Source organism: Bos indicus, chromosome 4 (genome assembly GCF_029378745.1).
Source record: "Bos indicus isolate NIAB-ARS_2022 breed Sahiwal x Tharparkar chromosome 4, NIAB-ARS_B.indTharparkar_mat_pri_1.0, whole genome shotgun sequence".
NCBI classification, from domain to species: Eukaryota; Metazoa; Chordata; class Mammalia; order Artiodactyla; family Bovidae; genus Bos; species Bos indicus.
The window spans coordinates 46,368,585-46,388,329 of record NC_091763.1 but is presented as its reverse complement, the minus strand read 5'-3'; the positions used below and the strand labels follow the sequence as shown (position 1 = coordinate 46,388,329).

General features: G+C 42.8%; 1 protein-coding gene across 3 annotated transcripts in view; it reads right to left on the bottom strand.

Annotated features, from left to right (window-relative positions):
* LHFPL3 (LHFPL tetraspan subfamily member 3) overlaps window positions 1–19,745 on the bottom strand; it is a 616,531-nt gene that overhangs the window by 83,386 nt on the left and 513,400 nt on the right. The gene's annotated exons all lie outside the window — the stretch shown is intronic.

Sequence of the window (19,745 nt, the reverse complement as noted above, 5' to 3'; positions counted from 1 at the left end):
GCCATTCCATTCCCAGTGTGGAGAGAGACTCATGTGACGATTCACAGTGGTGAGAAACACAGCTCTCAGAACTGAGTTTAGTTTCATATCTTGGTTTTGCCACTTGCAGCTGTGTGACTCCATGCCTCAGTTTCCTCATCTGTAAAATGGGTCTAACAATAACACTTACCTCATAAGACTGTGGTGAGGATGGAATAAATTAACACATGTGAAATACCTAAACAGTTCTATTCAATGCTAAGCATCATTTAAGTATTAGTTATCACTGTTGTTATTTTGATCTTTGGCTTCCTCAGGCAATACCACCCAGATTAGACGATCAAAACTTTACAGAAAGCTAATGACTCAGTAAGAATTTTAGATGCTCAATAAGAAAAACAATTAAAGAAATAAAAAACATTTAGGAGAAAAAAAGAGACAAAGTTAGAAATGCACAGGTTGAGTGATAGTTTATAAACATTATTATAATTCTTTGAGGGCATTATTTCAAATTCCAAAGCAATTCAGAGTTGCTTTTTAAGAAAGATAAATAAAAATTAATGGCACACACACAGATCGATTAGAGCCCTGAGGCCTGGTTCACGTTGGACAATGCCAGGCTATGTACACATCACCAGGTGTTACGCTTCAGGCTGCTGGCATTTTACATGTTTTGCCTTGTTTCTGCCCCGTGTCTCACACAGTAAAGGCCAGTGCAAGGACAGGGGTGGGCCCTGAGCACCAAGTCACACAGAAGGACACACATCTCTCCTCTGTTCTTTTCCAGATCCATTCTGTCAGCTTTGACCTCACTGGCAGGATACCATGGTCAAGGAAAGTAGGAGACCTTAGCCTGAAAGGAAGCTGCAAGTAGCGTGCTCTGAGGAGGATCACACTGCCTTCACCGATGACACTTCGTCCCTGAGTGAGCAGAACTAGTGTCCTGCTAGTCCTTCACCTGCCTCCACAGCGAATTCCCTCCTCCACCTCCATCTCCTAGTGCTGCATCTGCTTACAGAGACAGGTCTTATTTAAAAACATGGCAGATGGCCATGAGGCACATGAAAAGATGCGAGAAATGCAAATCAAAACTACAATGAGGTATCACCTCACACCAGTCAGAACGGCCATCACCAAACAATAAATGCTGGAGAGGGGATGGAGAGGAGGGAGACCTTCTACACTGTTGCTGGGAATGTAAACTGCTAAGAGCCACTATGGAGACAATATGGAGGTTCCTTCAAAAACTAAAAATAGAGCTACCATATGATCCCACAATCCCACTCCTGGGCATATATCTGGAGCAAAACATGGTTTAAAAGGATACATGCACTCTTATGTTCACAGCGGTGCTGTTTACAGTAGGCAAGACATGGAAGCAACCTGAACGTCTACTGACAGATAAAATGGATAAAGAAGATATGGTACATATACAATGAAATACTACTCAGCCATTAAAAGGAATGAAATAATGCCATCTGCAGCAACACAGAGGACCTGGAGATTATCATACTAAGTGAAATCAGACAGTGAAAGAGAAGTATCATATGATATCACTTCATGCAGAATCTTAAAAAAATGATACAAACAAATTTACAAAATAGAAACAGATTCACAGACTTAGAGAACAAACATGATTATCAGTGGGGGATGGGTGGGAGGGGAGGGTTAGACTGAGAGTTTGGGACTGACATGTACACATTGCTATATTTAAAATAGACAGGACTTCCCAGGTGGTCCAGTGGTTAAGAATCCACCTGCCAATGCAGGGGATATATGTTCAATCCCTGGTCTGGGAAGATTCCACATGGTGTGAGCCAACTAAGCCCATGCATTACTACTGAGCTGGAGCTCTAGAGTCCATGAGTCGTAACTGAGCCCATGCACCGAAACCACTGAAGCCCGTGTGCTCTAGAGCCTGAGATCTGCAACAAGAGAAACCACTGCAATGAGAAGTCCACGCACCACAGCTAGAGAGTAGCTTTTGCTTGCCACAATTGGAGAAAGTCCATGTGAAGCAAGGAAGATCCAGTGCAACCAAAAAACTAATTAATTTAAAAGTAAAATAAAATAGATAACCAACAAGGGCCTACTATATAGCACAGGGAACTCTAGTCAATATCCTGTAATAACCCAAATGGGAAAAGAACTTGAAAAATAATAGATACATGTATATGTATAACTGAATCACTCTGCTGTACACCTGAAACACAACCTTGTTTTTTTAGGACCATCTTACTTAACACAGCTGCTAAGTCACTTCAGTCATGTCCGACTCTGTGCGACCCCATGGACGGCAGCCCACCGGGCTCCCCCGTCCCTGGGATTCTCCAGGCAACAACACTGGAGTGGGATGCCATTTCCTTCTCCAATGCATGAAAGTGAAAAGTGAAAGTGAAGTCGCTCCGTCATGTCTGACTCTCAGCGACCCCATGGACTGCAGCCTACCAGGCTCCATCCATGGGATTTTCCAGGCAAGAGTACTGGAGTGGGGTGCCATTGCCTTCTCCGACTTAACACAACATTTTCAATCAACTATACTCCACTATGAAAAAAAAAAAAAAGATATGGCATTCCATGAACCCAGAGTAATGGCTATCCCATCCTTCTGACCCCGGGACACCTGATTCCTTCCCCTCTGACACCTCGCATCTTCTGCTTCCCATTTCACCCTTTCCTGACTTCTCTTGTCTGGTAGTTACCTGACTATGTCACTTCTTATTCATCACTGGTCTGAGAAAGTCTCCAGGGTGGAAGCTGGAGGCCTCTCCCCCGTCACTCTAAGTTCCCTCAGGCCCTTTCTCACTTCTTCAAAGGCAGGAAGGATTGTGTTGGCATTCAATGGGATGTGAGCATTTGGATGAAGCAATGTGATTCTTTAAAGCTGGAACATTCAGCACTAAAAACATCATTTCAAATGAAAAATTAAAAGCAACATTGAAGTCTTCAGCTGCTCAAACACAGAAGGGAAGAATGACAAGGAAGATGCCAGGGAATGTTCAGTACCCTGGCTTAACTGACCTTTGCCAGAAAGGGTGGGTCATAGGCTTCCTGGGCAGGAAGCATACTCACCCCTGGAGCACAGATCCCACCATGGGTCTCAGCTTCCACAGGAGTGCATTCTCCCACCATGCAGTGTGTGTGTGTCTCTGTGTGTGTGTGGTGTGTGTATGTGTGTCCAGCCACAGACTGCTGTGCTCTGAGAAGGCCTCTGCTCTGCTGGTATTCTTTGGTGTAAATATAACCCCAGCTGCCAGCTGGGCTGTAGGCTCCTAAAGGCTGGGCTTGGGTTCTTTCTCAGGCAGCCTCTCTCACTCTGTCAAGCACAGCAGACCCCCACTGCAGGGGTGTGTCAGGGTTGCTGGTGACTGCAGTTTTATTTGCCTGGCAGGAAAGCTTCTTAAAGACACACTCTCAGATCTTTCCCAATCACAGGTACTGCTTCAAGGATATAGAATACAGAGCCTGGGCTCTGGAACACAGAGAGACGCCCTGATGTGTCCAACACCTCTTTTAAGGGATGCTACTTATGTCACATGGAATGTTGCTCTGGCAAAATTACAAACAGGAGAATGAGGCAGCGAATATTTAGGGGAGCAAAGGGATTTCTATCCAGAAAAAGCAGGTCTAATGAATTGATACTTGCAGCAAAGGAGACATTTAAATAGAATTATTAAGCAATTAGCCAAATTTCCCTGGTGGCTCAAACGGTAAAGCGTCTGCCTGCAGTGCGGGAGACCCGGGTTCAATCCCTGGGTTGGGAAGATCCCCTGGAGAAGGAAATGGCAACCCACTCCAGTATTCTTGCCTGGAGAATCCCATGGACAGAGGAGCCTGGTGGGCTACAGTCCACGGGGTCGCAAAGAGTCGGACCCGACTGAGCGAGTTCACTTTCACTATAATTAGAATGGGAACTACATGATGATTTCGAAAGGAACCATTTGAAATAAGTCACTCTTTTGCCTTGGAGGGCTTTCATTCCATGCTGACCAGAAGGGCGTTATTTTAACAGAAGAGACAGAGGCAATCACATTTTTCTTGCCAATGGGACAAGCAATGCCATGAATCTCAGAGGAACAGTGATCCCATCAGACCATGGGACCACATCTGGAGGGCTGGAGTCCTTGGTGCGGGACAGCTGTGGCGTCATCATTCTACATGGGGTGAAGTTTAGGGAAGAGTTCAACTGCAGTGATGTCTAAATTCTGCTCTGGATCCCACAACCCAGTGCTTGCCTCCCAAGGTATGATAGGTATTTCCAGGTATAAGTTTCAGGCTAAGTTTTAGTGGGTAGCCAATGTAAGAAAAGGTCAAAAGAATGGGTTCTATTGCTGGCTGAGGAGCTGATGCCAGAGTAATCTTTAGAGTATTTTGATGCTCTGTGCTGTGTCTTGGCTGCACAGATCTCAAGGGAAACCTCTTCTGGATCCCTCTGAACTCTAAGAATTATCCCATAGATGACAGGTATGATATTCCAATCATGGCTGAGGCAATGGGGCATACTTTATGTGCATCCTTCCATAAGAGTGGGAGAAGATTTCTTAGAGAAAAAGAATTGCATTACCTCTACCAAAAGGCATCAGTGGCTTGGTGGTTCCATGTCCATGTGTGGCCAGCATGCTTTTCTCTTTGCTGTAGAGGCAGACAGGCCTTGTATACCATCACTGCTCATATGCGGCACCTTTGTCCTGAGAACTCACTAAATATGTGTCACTGTCAGAGTGGAAGATCAACCAGCAGGCTGAGAGTCCACTCATTAAGCAATTTTAATATTTATAATACTCAAAACATAAAAGCAGACATAGTTTTTGTGTTTCTATTTGATTTACTCACACTTGAATGAATATCTGTCTCATTCACTGGAAACTTTACAGAAACCAGCCCAAATGTCCCTCTGAGTATTTCTTTTTTATCTGGGTGATTTACACTGAGTCCTTGGAGTTTGGGTTCTATAGTTTAATTTCCCACTTCCTAGGTAGTAGCAGATAATAGATGGAAGGCTGAATGTTGACTGATTTTTTTTTTTCCCCTGCAGATGCATCACCTCCTGACCCTTTGGTGCTCTGTGGTAGAGTGCAACAGTGAAAAGAACAGAAATGAAAGGGAGTCTTAGCATTTCAGCTGAGAGGCCTTTCATAGAAGATATATGAGATGATGCTGCAATTTATTGTGAGTATCAAAGAAATCTAGGCTGGATGTGACCTTGGTAATTAATTATCCAGTCCCCTGCTTCATTTTTCAGATGAGGAAACAAAAGCTCAGAGAGGACAAGTGAAAGCCAATTGGGAGAGTCAGGGTTAGAGGCAGAGCCCCTGACTAGTGATCTAGGACCACCCCACCCACCACACTGCTTCCCATTTGCAATAGAAAAGTACAAAGATATCCATCAGGGAATATAATAGGAATATTATGTCCAGCTTGCCTTCTGAGTTTGTAAAGATTTAACCTCTTCACAAGCAAGCTATGAAGAAGGCAATGGCACCCCACTCCAGTACTCTTGCCTGGAAAATCCCATGGATGAAGGAGCCTGGTAGGCTGCAGTCCATGGGGTTGCGAGGAGTCAGACACGACTGAAGCGAGTTAGCAGGAGCATCAAGCAAGCTAAGGGCAAAGTTAGAAAACTGCTTTAACTCCTCCAACAAAATACAAATCAAAGGGTTTGTGTGGTCTGCCACTAGGTCACTGATCCCCAAATTTGGATAAACTATGGACTTCTTTAAAGGAAAATAATTCTATAGGACCTATGGTAAATTTTCTTAATCAGCACTTGAGAAACAGTTACATAAGAAAGCTGAAGTCTCATTCTTTGAATAAGACTTTCAATTGAGAAGTCTCACCGAAAAAAGACAAATTTTCTCTTTATAATCGGTAAAATGAAAGCACAAAAACTAAACGTCCTTATTAAACTCCAAGACCCCCATCTCTCTGCAAGCATACGTGCCCGAAATCTGATTTGAGAAATCCTGTCCTAGCTTAGAACTCATCACTGCTCTCCTGTCTGGCCCGTGAATAAACTTCTGTTTACACCCCTCCCATCTTTGTTCCTTTGGTAGCTACTTCGTTTGTACAGAATGATTTTTTTTTTCTGGTTCACATTTTTGCAATGGAGCCTGTGTGTCCTGTATTCCTGTTTTCTCTCCACTCTCTCTCTCTCTTTCTGAAACCGGGGTCATTTTCTGATTTTCCTAATATTTGATTTAGATGAAAATTCAGCATGTTCTATTTTTGTGGCATGGAATTTTTAATGGAAATGCTGGTTTTCTAAGGTGAAACAGATGCAGGTTTCGAATCTGCCATCTAGGAAGCATCAGTCTCTGTCTGGATTTCAGCAATGAAGTTGCATTGGTTAAAATGCATTTAAACACCTCAGCTGGCCTTGTACAGTTCCTTGTTTTACAACCTTACCAATTTAACATTGCCATCCTGTCCTCCCTCTGGGGTGACAGGTGGCTAAAAACACATTTAGATTTTCCTCTGAGGGGGAATTTCTCTCTCCTTGACAATCTTTCTATGCTCCATGTCTCATAGACAACTCGGAATTTGCCAGGGAGCTCCCCTTGGGAATGCCTCTTTGCTTCCTATCTCCATTTGTCTATCCTGGGTCAGAAATTTCTTTTTTTGTTAAGAATTCATTTCCCAGTGGAAATGTAAGCATGGTAGAGTTTCTTCTAGGTTTTCACAGTATCATTTTTGCTTTGGCTTTTATAGAAACGGAATGGGTCCTAGCTCTACATTATTTTGGCTTAAAAAAATGGAAGGATGTTTCTTTATACTGTACTTGTACATTCCAATATGTACTGCAAGGAGATCAAACCAGTCAATCCTAAAGGAAATCAGCCCTGAGTTTTCATCAGAAGGACTGATGCTGGAGCTCCAATACTTCAGCCACCTGATGTGAAGAGCCAATTCACTGGAAAAGACTCTGTAGCTGGGAAAGATTGAAGGCAAAAGGAGAAGGGAGTGAGAGGGTGAGATGGTTAGACAGCAGCACCAACTCAGAGGACTTGAACTTGAGCAAACTCTGGGAGATAGTGGAGGACAGGGAAGCCTAGCATGCTGTAGTCCATTGGGTCGCAAAGAGTCAGACACGACTTAGTGACTGAACAACAACAAATTGCTAGATACAGGATGCTATTTATATTTAATTAAAATAAAAACAATTAAAAAGTTTAGCTCCTCAGTCTCGCTAGCTATATTCCAAATGCTCAGAGGCCACATGTGTCTAGTCTAGGATACTGTACTGGACAGAGCAGATAGAGAACATTTCTATTATTGTTCTATGGGGCAGTCCTGCTCTACATTTCTTAAGCTCTCATAAAACTTTAATGTAAGCTGTGTATTATGTGATAGAAGTCTAATTCTGAAAAAGACACAATGAAACATAAGTATATAAGTATGTAACTCCATCTTCCATGAAAACCCACCTGTAAAAGTGTGGAGGATAATTATTTATTTTTAATAAGCGGTACAGTAGAAGTCTGGATGTCTTTATGTTCAAGTCAGCCACATAAAGCCTCATCATTTAATTTAAATTCTAAGAAGATCAGCCTTTATTTAAATGAAAAGATAGAACTGACTTTCTCTAAATGGAGATGTGTGTGTGCAGAGGTGGGGATGGTGGAAGTGTTTGGTGAAACATATCAGAAACACCTGGAAACTTGTATCAACTTAGACCCTCTCCTACCCATCTAGGATGAGGATTTGTTGGGGGAGAGGAGGTGCTGCACTTGGAACTTCTGTAGTTTTAAAAAAATTCATCAAGTGGTTCTCATGTGTCTCCTCATTCCATCCTTCTAGTTGGGAACCACTGCTCCCCAAAATGGTTAAACTAGTTGGGGAGACATGCCTAATCAGAGAATATCAAGGAAAATTTATTAAGTCAAGTATATAAGTCTTTATATAGGTTGTATTAGAGTTCTCTAGAAAAGCCAAACCAATGGGAGATAGATACACGGTATAACTGATGATAAGAACTGATTCATGTAATTATGGAGGCTGAGGAGTCCCATGATCTGCTGTCTGCAGCCTGGAGAACCAGGAAACCCAGTGGCGTAATTTAGTCCAAGTCCAAACGCCTGAGAACCAGGGGAGCTGATGGTGTTAAGTCCCAGTCTAGGTCTGAAGGCTGAGAACCAGGTGTGCTAATGGTGCAGGAAGAGATGGACATTCCATCTAAAGCCAAGAGAGCAAATCTGTCCTTCCTGCAACTTTGTGTTCTATTCAGACTCTCAGCAGATTGGATGATGCCCACTCACATTGGTGAGGGTAATCTTTTTTTACTCAGTCTACTCTGTTCTGGAAATATCCTCACAGACATACCCAAAAAAGATGTCTTACCAGCAATCTGGGCATCTCTTAGCCCAGTGAAGTTGATCATAAAATTAATGATCACATGGGTGGCTCCAGTTATAGGGACAGTCTCATGGACAATTCTGCATAACATAAGTAGAGTGAGTACAGCTTTCTGGTGAGCAAGGTTACAGTGCTTCTACAAAGCAGCGTGAGTGATGACTGAAGGGAAGTCAGCAGAGCATTAAACATTTATTCATCCAACAATCACCTGTTGAGCATCTAATAATATCTGTCAAACATCTTGACATGTATTGTAAATATGATTAAGTAATAAACAAGGGATGATGCTGCAGTGTGGCAGCTAAATTTTTGCATAGGTTTTGGAGTCAGTGTGATTTAAATCTGGTATGCTCTAGCCATGATCTCAGGTAAATTAATTAACTTTTCCAAGGTTCAGTTTCTTGCATTAAATTGGAGATAATAATAGTGTTTACAAATGGGGTTATTATGAGAATTGAATAATATACATTACATAGTCAACATTAAAGAATATATAGTTTAGTAAGGAAGATAAACTCACTTGATCTGTACACTTCAGGGCAGAGATGCCTGGTTCAACTGATATGAAATGGTGCTAAAGAAGACAAAGGTATAGGTTTAATCCCTGTGTGGGCCAGTCAGCTGTATGGCAGACCAGATGTCCCTGCCTTTAGTCTTACCATCTCACAAATGTGGGCCTCTGGAAATCAAGATGATGGTATATGGACAGTTATATGTGAGAGCTGAGAATGATCCAAGATGGAGTCAGTTCAAGTTCCTTCAGAGATGAGCAGACTAAGGTTCAGAGTATTTTGTCAAACTTTAAACATAATCCCTTGGTATTCCTGATTCCCTGTCCAGTGTTCATCGTATATATATTGATAGTTCCAAAAAGGAAGAGAAATCTTTATCACCATGAAATATTAGGAAAGATGCTTATCTTACTATCACTGGGTTGTGGGTTTTTTCCCAAACACTTTGCATTAGCTCCAGAACCCAGACACCACACTGAGTACAATTTTGATTTGTCCTCAGAAGTACACTGACATTCTATGAGATATCACTCCTAGGAGGGTCTCTATGCAGACTCACAATCTATGATGGCCAAGTGTTCTTGGGATCCAGTTTGGGGTACATTCCAAATGTCAACCTGGTTCATCACTGGTCAGCAGGAGTAAACCTTCAGTTCTTTCCAGAATACTGGAATAAGTGTGACTGCACACTGAACTAATGAAAAACAAGGTACAGGAAGGCAGAATCTGATTTCATGTTCACTATAGCCCTGATACTAGCTTTCTTGTTTTTAATTCTCAGGGTAGATAGTCAACTTCCTGCTTCCAGTCAGTCAGTTCAGTCACTCAATCGTGTCCGACTCTTTGCCACCCCATGGACTGCAGCATGCCAGGCCTCCCTGTCCATCACCAACTCCCAGAGCTTGCTCAAACTCATGTCCATCGAGTCGGTGATTCCATCCAACCATCTCATCCTCTGTCGTCCCCTTCTCCTCCTGCCTTCAATCTTTCCCAGCATTACGGTCTTTTCCAGTGAGTCAGTTCTTCGCATCAGGTGGCCAAAGTATTGGAGTTTCAGTTTCAGCAACAGTCCTTCCAATGAATATTCAGGACTGATTTCCTTTAGGATTGACCAGTTTGATCTCCTTGCAGTCCAAGGGACTCAAGAGTCTTCTCCAACACCACAGTTCAAAACTTGCTTTCATTTTGTCACCTCCTAAAAGCATAAATAATGAAAGAACCATCGGCTTTTCAGAATGTGGTAGCCTCTTGGTCTGCTGAGTACTTCTTCCTGTGTGACTGTAGGGGATATCCTCTTTCAAAGACAAGAATGATTTCAGCGAAGAGGGCCAGCCATGCACAGTGACAGTAAAGAGAGGCATAAGACAGCCAGGATGTATCTTTAAAAATTTAAGTCAGATTATGCCACTCTCAGTTTACAGTCACTCAATGGCTCCCATCATACCTGGAATAAAATCCAAACTCCTTTCCCTGGCTTATGAAACCTTTGGAGCTGGCCCTTGCTTACCTTCCAGCTTCATTTCACATCACTCTCCCTCTCACAAAGTACTGTCCAAGCTGACCTTCTTTCTGCTTCTCATTCCCATCTTTGGATCTTTGACCTTGTTCCTCTCACTGCCTTGAAGTCTTTCTCGTGACTGTTGTTGGGTCTCTTCAGATTTTGACTTAAATGTCACATCCTCAAAGGCTCTTCCTGAACAACCAACCCAGGGGAGCTGCTTGGTTACCGTCTACCCTACTGTGTGTATGCAGTCATTGAGTTGTGTCTGACTCTGCAGCCCTTTGGACTGCCAGTTTCCTCTGCCCATGGAATGGAATTTTCCAGGTAAGAAAACTGGAGTCAGTTGCCAGTCCACATCTCCTGTGTCTCTTGCATTGGCAGGCAGATCCTTTACCACTTATTACCTAGTTTAAAAGACAGTCAGGGTGTATCTTTAAAAGTTTAAGTCAGATTATATCACTCCCAGTTTACAGTCATCAAATAGCTCCCATTCCCTGGAAAAGGAAATGGCAACCCACTCCAGTATTCTTGCCTGGAAAATCCCATGGACAGAGGAGCCTGGCAGGCCATAGTCCATGGGGTCGCAAAGAGCTGGACACACAAAATAGCTCCCATCACAGCTCATTCAAAATTAGGAAAGGAATATGTCGAGGCTGTATATTGTCACCCTACATATTTAACTTATATGCAGAGTACATCATGTGAAATGCTGGGCTGGATGAATCACAAGCTGGAATCAAGATTGCAGGGAGAAATATCAATAATCTCAGATATGCAGATGACACCACCCTTATGGCAGAAAGCAAAGAGGAACTAGAGAGCCTCTTGAGGAAGGTTAAAGAGGAGAGTGAAAAAGATGGCTTAAAATTCAACATTCAAAAAACAAAGATGGCAACCAGTCCCATCATTTTATGGCAAATAGATGGGGAAACAATGGAAACAGTGTCAGACTTAAATTTCTTGGGCTCCAAAATCACTGCAGATGGTGACTGCAGCTGTGAAATTAAAAGACACTTGCTCTTTGGAAGAAAAACTCTAACAAACCTAGACAGCATATTAAAAAGCAGAGACATTGCTTGGCGAACAAAGGTCTGTATAGTCAAAGCTATGGTTTTTCCAGTAGTCATGTACAAATGTGAGAGCTGGACAATAAAAAAGGCTGAGCACTGAAGAACTGATGCCTTCAAACTGTGGTACTGGAAAAGACTCTTAAGAGTCCTTTGGACAGCAAGGAGATCAAACCAGTCAATCCTAAAGGAAGTCAGTTCTGAATATTCACCAGAAGGACTGATGCTGAAGTTAAATCTCCAATACTTTGGCCATCTAAAGTGAAGAGCTGATTCATTGGAAAAGACCCTGATGCTGGGAAAGACTGAAGGCAGGACGAGAAGAGGATGACGGAGGACGAGATGGTTGGATGGCATCACTGACTTGATGGACATGAGTTTGAGCAAGCTCCGGGAAATAGTGAAGCACAGGGAAGCCTGGTGCGCTGCAGTCCACGGGGTTGCAGAGAGTCAGACATGACTCAACAACAAAAACAACCTAGTTTAAATTCTCTGTGTAGCACGTTTCACTCTGACATCTTCTTGCTTCTTAATTAAGTCTGTCTCTCTCCGGTAGAAAACAAACTCTAAGAGAAGTGGGATTTTTGTCTACCTTGTTCGCTACCTTATCTCCATCTTCTAGAATTGTGCTAATACATAGTAGGTGCTCAATAGGTGTTTACTGACTGAAATGAACGGGTGAACAGTGACGACTGTTTGAGGATCATAGCTCATCTCAGCTTGCTTGTTGGTGCTATTTGTGCCTACCATGAATTTCCTAGGCTGTGGATATTGGCTGCCTAGATGCAAAGTGTGAAGCACCCTGAAGAGCAAATCTAAAGCTCACTCTTACCAGCAAAACACACAGCAAATGTTGGTTGACTGAATAATACTCAATGAGTGCTTACTCTGTATCTGATAATAGGGTCTTTATGAGCACTCATTCATTTCATCACAATAAATCAATCAGATAGGCACTATTCTCATTTCCATTATAAAACGAGGATCAGTAAACTGAAGTCCTTACAGTTAAATATATCACCCATGGCCACACAGATAGTAAATGGAAAGGTCAAGATTTGAACCCAGGGCATCTGACTCCAGAGACAACACTGCTTAACTGTTACAGAAAATTCACAGAGAACACACACAAGTGAAAAGAATGCAAGGGATGAATAAATGGCAAAAAGGAAATGCCAGAGAATTCAACTTATACTTGTTTAATGCATATAAATCTGGTTGATAACTGTCTTCTACCTGCATCAAAATAAAAACTATCCCTACCTCTCCAAGGCTACGATGACCGTTAGTGGTTTGGGAACATCTGGTGAGATGTACAAACATCTCATCAGTATGGAGATCTGTTAAAAGAATTCACTGGGCAAGATCCACCCAAACCATCATGTAACTGAGGCTGCCTTCTCACCATCCAGACCTGAGTAGGTCATGCTGAATGGATTGTGCACATGCATGTTGATTAACTAATCATTGTTACATTGGGAGCCTGTCAGCTAGCTTTTGGCCCTGTTTTCCTTCTGTCCCCTTTCTTCATGCAAGAGTTTGTCTCTACTGGACAATGGCAACTGCCACATCTTTCTGTCACCCGGACTTGCCATCTTGATCCCTCCTGCCCAGCCAGACCCCACTGATATCTACTAGGCCCAGACATGTAATTTTAGGAAGCAAATGATGCTACAAAATATTTAAGGTCAAATAACAAAAGCACTGGAGTTCTCCAAGGGCATCCGGGAGATACAGGAGAGAAAGAGAATGAGAGAGAGATGAGGATTCAGAAGGAGTTTGTGGTTCAGCCCAGATTGAATCCAGAGACAGGAAAATCCTCCTGAGGATTTAGTTATTCTCACCATCTGGTCTGACCTTTGCATCAAGTAGAAATACTGAACATAAAGCTCCTAAGACAAGGTGGTGAGCTATGACAGGGAAAGAGCTTTTCGAGGTAGATGAAAAGTATTCTAAGTGAGAAATGACAGAGTAAAAGAAATGCTTTAGGACTCAATTTGCTGGGTTAAATATGCTTTACAGAAGTATTACTCTGTGACACATTTGGACAGAATGAACATTGGTTATGAAGAAAATTATTCTCTCCTCAGATATATGTACTCAAGCCCTATGAATTAGAGTCACTGAGTAGCTGGGAGCAAAATTTGGTCCTTTGCAGCTATCTGGTTTTTTTTTGTTGTTGTTGTTGTTCAATAGAGAGTGCAACACTATGGGCACTAATAGCATCCCGTAGGATGATGGACAGTGCAACCAATTTTAGATTTTCCATCATGAAAGGCCTAGGACAGTTTACTGCGCAGTTAAACTCACAAATGTTCACGTTTATCTTCTGTGCCAAGCTCTTTAACTGGAGCGGAAAATAACAAAGGACAATGCTGATTTCTGTAAGTTTCATTCCGTTTCAAAGTTTTCTCACTGTTCCAGCTTGGTTTTCATTAATATATACTGAAATTGCAAAAGAAAGGAAAATAGGAAGAGAGAAGGGACTGGAAAAACTTACATAGAACACACATCATTAGTCCCTAAATAGCTGGAGGGCTGATCAAGCAGAGGGACTGAGACTATTCACTGTATGACAGGCATTTCCTTGTGCCATCTTAGTCCATTTCCATGACATCTGTGAAGGCAAGTATTATTAATCCTCCATTTATAGATGAGGATAGTAAGTCCAAATATAGTCTCTTACCCAGAATGACCTAATTAGTAAGCAGTCGTGCAGGTTCAGTGGGTAGTGATTCAAATTCAGGGCTGGCTGCTCTTAAGACTACACTCTATCAAGCAGCCCCCGTCACCCTCCCCCCGCCCAATGCCCCATGTGTTGCACAGCATTCCATAGCACCTTTTTTCTTATGAATTAAGCAGTGGCACCCCACTCCAGTACTTTTGCCTGGAAAATCCCATGGACGGAGGAGCCTGGTAGGCTGCAGTCCATGGGGTCGCTAGAGTCGGACACGACTGAGCGACTTCACTTTGACTTTTCACTTTCATGCATTGGAGAAGAAAATGGCAACCCACTCCAGTGTTCTTGCCTGGAGAATCCCAGGGACAGGGAAGCCTGGTGGGCTGCTGTCTATGGGGCTGCACAGAGTCGGACACAACTGAAGCGACTTAGCAGCAAGGTGGTCTATGAGACTTGACATCACTAAACTTCACAATTGTTTTGTGAGCAGGAAATCCCCGCTGCATCTGCTTTTTTTTTCAGTGAGGAAATTATGCTGAAGGGAGGCTCTCAGAGAATCTGGGAATCTGGCTGGGGTGTCTGGTAGGTTTGGTGTAGGCAGGCACTCGTGGGGACTGCATGGGAGAAGGTGACAAGGGCCTCCTGGAGGAGAGGGGCCACAGGTCACTCTCCTGTATGACAGTGCTTTAGCCCTGATTTTCCCTGATACAGGATGCGGTTACTCACAGGGCAACATACACCTACCTCCAGGCTCTAATATTTGCTTTATGGTTCGAAAATTCTGATTTTTCTTTCAAAAGAAACAAGCTCAGTTTTTCTCAAGGAAAAATTTTTGATACATTCTTGCCAAAGTTCTTTTTACATGTCCATAGATGGAACCACCTGAATTGGGAGGGAAAAACCAGAAAGCCTGCACCTTCACCAAAACTCTCTCTGCTTAGGTAGATACTGGAATGCTGTCCTGCCATAGGAAGTGGCTGTGACAGGAACATGTTATGCTTAATCAGACTTCTGCTCTGCCAGGCACAGTGACGAGCTTCACACACTTAAGTCCTCATAAAATCTTCCTCGGATCCCCATCAGATAGGCAACAGCACACAGTGGTTAAGAACTCAGGCATTAAGGATGAGCTGTGTGATCTTGGGCAAGTGCCTTAACCTTTTGGTTTGCTCTGTGTAAAAAATGAGGATTATTTAACAGTACCTCCCTCACCAGGTTGTTATGAGGATTAAATAAGTTAATATATGTGAGCCACTGAGAACAGGGCCTGATCAGCAGTTCACAGTTGATAAATATAAGCATCCTTATTTTCATTCCCATATTATTAATATAGAAACAGAGGATGATGTTGAATAATACCGCAAAGAGAGATGAAAAACCGGACTTTACACCCAGCTGTATTGAGTCTAAAGTCTCTACTCCTCTATGCTGAGATGCCCCTCCTTAAATATCAATAAGCGAGTCTGGGAAAACATGAATCCGTCTTTTGAAAAAGCAAAAACAAAGTTAAAAATAATCAAAAAGCCATGAAGATATTGAATTGGCTTCAACAAAAATTATTAAACCTATTATAATGATTTGTGGACTCAAACTATTAAACTCTCTCCAGTTAATTTTAGTATTACCACTATGCATGGATAATATTTTTTTATTAGGAATAAAAGTGCAGATTGATGACATATTACTTTGATTAAGAGAGCTTAGATAAGAATATAATTTTTAATTTATAAAGATGAACATGGTCACATGGTAAAATGGTCAGTGTGTAGTTATAAATATGAGTTATAAGAGAAAAGCCAGAAAAAGAGTAACTTTTTATTCTTTCTAGTCCCTCTCCAAGGTAAAGCCAACATGTTATTTATTATTCAGTCAGGTTCATTTTGAGAATGAAAGTGGATGCTATTCATAATTATGTCAGGTCAGTAGGTATAAACCAGGCTGTCTGAGGAAAGTCAGCATGGATACCCATGCTCATCAGTTCAGTCGCTCAGGCGTGTCTGACTCTTTGAGACCCCATGGACTGCAGCACACCAGGCTTCCCTGACCGTCACCAACTCCTGGAGCTTGCTCAAACTCATGTCCATCGAGTCGGTGATGCCATCTAACCATCTCATCCTCTGTTGTCCCCTTTTCCTCCTGCCCTCAATCTTTCCCAGCGTCAGGGTCTTTTCCAGTGAGTCAGTTCTTCGCATCAGGTGGCCAAAGAATTGGACTTTCAGCTTCAGTATCAGCCCTTGCAGTGAATATTCAGGACTGATTTCCTTTAGGACTGACTGGTTTGATCTCCTTGCAGCCAATGGACTCTCAAGAGTCTTCTCCAACACCACAGTTCAAAAGCATCAATTCTTCAGCACTCAGCTTTCTTTATAGTCCAACTCTCACATCCATACATGATTACTGGAAAAACCATAACTTTCACTAGATGGATCTTTCTTGGCAAAGTAATGTCTCTGCTTTTTAACATGCTGTCTAGGTTGGTCACACTTTTCTTCCAAGGAGCAAGCGTCTTTTAATTTCATGGCTGCAGTCACCATTTGCAGTGATTTTGGAGCCCAAGAAAATTAAGTCTGTCACTGTTTCCATTGTTTCCCCATCTATTTGCCATGAAGTGATGGGACTGGATGCCATTATCTTCAGTTTTTAAATGTTGGGTTTTAAACCATCTTTTTCACTCTCCTCTTTCACCTTCCTCAAAAGGCTCTTTAGTTCCTCTTTGCTTTCTGCCATAAAGGTGGTGTTATCTTGCATATCTGAGGTTATTAATATTTCTCCCGGTGATCTTGATTCATTCCAGCTTGTGCCTCGTCCAGCCCGGCATTTCGCATGATGTACTCTGCATATAAGTTAAATGAGCAGGGTGACAACATAAGCCTTGACATACTCCTTTCCCAATTTGGAAGCAGTCTATTATTCCATGTCCAGTTCTAAGTGTTGCTTCTTGACCTGCATACAGATTTCTTAGGAGGCAGGTCAGGTGGTCTGGTATTCCCATCTCTTTAAGAATTTTCCAGTTTCCTGTGATCCACACAGTCAAAGTCTTTAGTGTAGTCAATGAAGCAGAAGTAGATGCTTTGGATACCCATGCTAGCCAAAGGAAAACCACTTTTTGTCCATATCTTCCATGAAAATCCAGCAATCCGTGACTTAAAAGGCACCTGTGACTTCTATCACTCCTCACAGCACGAGTGGGTCATTTTATATTTTTTCTATTCTCTCCCTTTATAATTTCCCATTTCTGCTTGCCTTGATGGTAGGCAAGCCAGGCTGCAGACCCTTGGTCAGTGAGAATAGAACTATTCTAGGAGGCTCTTGACTGGGGGTGCTCTGTCTTTCCAGAAGGCAAGTCCTGAGGCCAGGAGCTTGGGACCGAACTGCAGCCTGGGCCTCATAAGGATGAGCTTTGGGAATCAGTATATTTGGTGACAATTTTTTCCCCTTACCTTTCTACTTATACCATCTGTCTGGCTAACTTCTTCCGCTTCTCTGGCCTGGGGAGCCTTCACCCATCTTTCCTGTGGTTGGAGGACAGGAGGGCTGATGGCTATGCGCTCCTGAGCCCTGGGAAGGGCCATCAGGCCAGTGCCCTCAGGCATAAGTTCTACACTCTAAGACACTGCCCCTTTGCTGGAAGGATATATGGGCATCTAGGTCTCTTGGTTTTGGACAAGAGGGCAGGAAGGGAGCTAGATTTGAGTTAGAGTCCGCTGCTTGCTAGGGCAGGGTTCTCCCCTCCTCATGCTGTGAGGTTATGTCCTTAACCGTTTGCCTGCTAATTCTCTGAACAGACAGCACCCTCCTCTGGGAAGTCTGAGGGCAGTGGGAACAGAGACCCAAAGGCCTTGTTTCTCTGCTCTAACAGCATCAGCACCCAGGGAGGTCAACTGTATTTCTTAGACCATCCCATAGAAAGAGGCCTGAGCTGTCTCAGAACCTCTGATGAGAGTTTGCCAGGGCTGATTTATGAGTCAGGAACAGCAAGAGTGGGCTGCAAAAGCAGAGTCTGAAACTAGGAAACTGACAGAACTTCTCTGTTTCCTCTTAGGTTGCCCTCACCTGGATCATTTGGTTCTGCTGTGTGAGGCCCTGCTAAAGAGAGATCTGGTTCACAGCAGAATGTTTAGGACTTCTGACAATACCATCTGACTTTAAGGATCAGGGGGTGGTTGGTCTTGGGCTGAGACAACCTAATAAGCACAGGCAAGTGGCTTTCAAAATGCCAAGGGTTGTCATCTGGAAGAGGGTCTGACTTCTTTTGTGAAGTCTCCAAAGGGTAGCAGAGGCCTCTGAGAGGTGGGCCTTGACCCAAAGATTGAATAGGCCTTCTAAGGGAGACAGAATAATGAGAGGGGCCAAGCATTTCCAAAATAGTTTTAAGAATACTTTAAATAAAGATTCCCTGGAGAAGAAAATGGCTATCCACTCCAGTATCCTTGCTTGGACAATTCCATGGATAGAGGAGCCTGGTGGGCTACAGTCCATGGGGTCAGCAAAGAGGTGGACATGACTGAGCAACTAACACAACACCACATTCATTAAATAATAGCTTTTATTCACTGAGCGATTCCTTTGGCTAGGTGCTTTACATACCATGCTGCTGCTGCTGCTAAGTCACTTCAGTCGTGTCCGACTCTGTGCGACCCCATAGACGGCAGCCCACTAGGCTCTCCCGTCCCTGGGATTCTCCAGGCAAGAACACTGGAGTGGGTTGCCATGAGAGACTGCTAATTAATTACCCAATCCATTCTTTCATTTTGCCTTAATCCCCTATCTTGTTGAGGGTAGCAGTGTATCCATCTAAAATCCTAACTCTTCCAGTCTCTCTTCAAGATAGGTAAGACCAATGAGTTAAAAATAAAAATTGTTGGGTGGGGCATCTAGTGTATTATAGTGTTAAGTTGTTCAGTTGTGTCCAACTCTTTGTGATTCCACAGATTGTAGCCTGCCAGGCTCCTCTGTCCATGTGGATTGCCATTCTTTTCTCCAGAGGATCTTCCTGCCCCAGGGATTGAACCCAGATCTCCTATGTTGCAGGCAGATTCTTTTATCATTTGAGCTACAGGGAAGACTTGGGGCATCTAGGAAAATGTTTTAAACAGTTAGCTGGAAGACAAGCTTCTTTTGTCCTTCCTTCTTCTTCCTTCTTCCTATCTGAAATGCAAATGTGATGATTGGATCCGCTGCAACCATCCTATGATCACAAGGTAATCTCAAGGATACAAGCCACAGCTAAACATAATACAGCAAATTAAAGAAGGAAACTGGGAGATTCTTGATGTTGTGGGGCCCCCTGGCCAGTCATGAACTGCTACAATTAGAATTCATACTCTATGAAGGGAAGTCAATGTCTCTGTGCTAAAGGCATTCTTATTTAGATAGTCTGTTATATGCAGCTGACTCAGTCCGGAAACACACATTATTTCATTTAATTCCTCACAATAATTCTGGATTATAGGGCTTATTATATCCATTTTATAGATAGGAAAATGCAATCTCCAAGAGGTTAAATAACTTGCCCAAGAACACATAACTAGAAAGTAGTAGAGGTATGATCTTGGATCAATCTGACCCCAAGTTCATCACATTTCCGTGTTGCTTATTTCTCTCTCTCTTTTTTAACAGAGTAGCTACTGTGTGACGGCACATTCTGTAGCAAT